Source organism: Cicer arietinum, chromosome 3 (assembly GCF_000331145.2).
Source record: "Cicer arietinum cultivar CDC Frontier isolate Library 1 chromosome 3, Cicar.CDCFrontier_v2.0, whole genome shotgun sequence".
Lineage (NCBI taxonomy): Eukaryota > Viridiplantae > Streptophyta > Magnoliopsida > Fabales > Fabaceae > Cicer > Cicer arietinum.
In genome coordinates, this window is record NC_021162.2 from 38,341,705 (window position 1) to 38,344,564 (window position 2,860).

Sequence of the window (2,860 nt, forward strand, 5' to 3'; positions counted from 1 at the left end):
CAGGAACAACTGATTTTTTGGGTCTAGATTTCTCAATGTTGGATTTACGTTGTCTTGTGGATCATGTTGTTCAACTAATTGATCATCATTTCAGGCATTTGATGACCAATTTGATATACTAGATTATCAACATTTTTTGGAATCTCAACGATTGTTTGGTCAACATCCATTTGATCTTGAGGGATGTTATGAACGAAAATCAATCTATCAGCTGAAGTGGAAGGTGGAGACTATGTATGATCTTGCACAAAAACTCAGCTCCTGATTTGATTGCTCCCATTAATCAAGTGATTTTTAATAAACTTTACATTTTTTGATTCTACAATCCTAGTTGTGTGAGATGGACAGTAAAATCTGTAACCTTTATACCTTTCAGCAGATTCAATTAAATACCCACTAATGGTCATCGGGTCCAGTTTCTTCTCTTAGGAATTATAAATTCTCACCTCCGACAGACATCCTCAAACGCGCATATGTCGCAAACTTGGTTTCCATCCTTTAAATAATTAAAAAGGCGTCTTTTGGACAACCTTGGTTGGAACACAATTTAAAATATACACATACGTCTTTACTGCTTCATTCAACAAAGTTTTTGGAAGATTAAAGTTGCTAAGCATACTCCTCCCTATGTTTAGTAATGTTCGATATCTTCTTTCTACAACACCATTTTGGTTCAGAGAACCAAACATGTTCTAGAAGAAAATCAGAAAATGGATCCCATGTTCTTGAAGAAACTTAGAAAATGGATCTCGTGTTCTTGGGCAACAATCCCATGTTCTTAAAGAAACATAGAAAATGGATAGGATGCTTTTCCACTCTTCGTGTATCTACCATAGTATTCACCACCTCAATCTGATCTCATTATTTTTATTTGCTTTCTAAATTGGTTCTTAACTTCATCCTTAAAGACTTTCAAGGCATTCAATGATTCGTTTTTATTATGAAGCAAATAAACATTCATATATCGTGAGTAATTGTCTATAAAGATGATAAAATACTTCTGACCATGCGTATCCATGTTTGGACAACATATGTTTTTATGAATTATTTCTAATTGGTTTGAACTCCTATTGACACATTTCTTAGACATGTTAGTATGCTTTGCCTTTATGCACTCAACATAGATTTCAAAGTTAGGAAAATCAAGAGTATTGAGTACTTCATCTTTCACTAACCTTTTAATTCGCTCTATGGAGATGTGTCCTAATCTTTGATACCATAACATAGTGAAGGTGCAAACACGAGAAAATGGTTGAATTACGTTTGACTAAGTTGGATTATTTTTGCTAATTCATTTAAAATTGATTCGGGTTTGGTGACTTACTTAGAATAAAAGTAGTAGCGATCAGGTTCAGTGATCAGAGGCAGCAGTAAAACAAGAATTGTATAATTAAAGTGACACAAGAATTTATCTTGGTTCACCACCAACTTGGTAGCTACGTCGAGTCCCCTCACTTGGAAAAATTTAATCCACTAAAACTTGAATTACACAACATTTGACTTTACAATTCAGTCTTCTCAAAACAACCTGACACCTACAGATTTTTTTAGGAACGCGAAGACCTTGACTCGACAAGCCTAATCTTCTCCGCACAATCTAAAAACCACAGATTGTTGAAGGCACACAAAACTTGAGCCTACAACTCAAGTCTTCTCAGTCTAAAAATCTAAAATTTGCTTAAGGGACACATATGCCACTATCGGGCTGGGTTACAAGAGTTTGAAACAATTTGGTTTGCTTTTAACTAGTTGATTGTAACAATGACTCGCACACTAGAAAACACTTAGAAAATATTTCTTTTGAGCAAGTGTTTCTAGACCATAACCTTATGAACTTTAATGACTTAGGAAATGTTGTGCTTGTGAGTTCTCTTGTTTTCTTCTTCGCCCTTGAGTATCTATTTATAGAATAGGTTAGGGTTTCTCCTCTGTCCTTGCAAAATCTGAATCATATCTTTGTAAATAATAAATGCATCTTCTTGTAAACAATTGTTGATCATATCTTCTTGTAAATAATTCATTTCTTCTTGTAGATAAATTTTGATTAAATCTTCTTGTAAATAATGCATATCATCTTGTGATAAATCTCGATCAAAACTTCTTGTAAATAATTCATACCTTCTTGTAGATAAATCTTGATTAGATCTTGTAAATAATTCATATCTTCTTGAGATAAATCTAGATCAAATATTATTGTAAATAATTCATATCTTCTTGTGATAAATCTTGATCAAATCTTGTAAATCTTGATCAAGGATTGCGTTTTACTATCGAATCATGTTTAATTACTAAAATTGAATAAAAAGTTTCCGAATTGATTGAAATAATATTTGAAACTAACAAGACTAATATAAATGAACTTTTATAATAAGAAAGATGTCAGGGATGAGTTTCACTTCGAATCCAACCTTAGTTTCTAATTTGATCTTAGTTACTAAATTCTTTTCTTTAACTATTACCGAATTCTCTTTATAATTCTTCCCCTAATATCATAGTGAAAGAACCTTGAATTCCAAAGTAACCCATAAAAATAATTTAATTGGTTTCATGATTAGCCAATTCTTTCTTTCTGGATCCAATATGAGCAATTCTTCTAGATTGATTATGTTCGTATTTTTTTAAAATTGAATTTGTAAATTATTCATATGTATATTGTTCTTATTTGGTTAAGATTGAGTTTGTAAATTCTTCAAATTAAAACATCCTTCCAATTGCTTGATTTGATTTGGACGGAAACATAATGTTGGACAGGTTCTTGAACTTTCACAAGTAGTTATATGACTAAGTCTAATTCAGTATTTTGCCCTTTTCAAAATTTAAATCATATCTTTGAAAATAATAAATGTATCTTCTTGTAAAC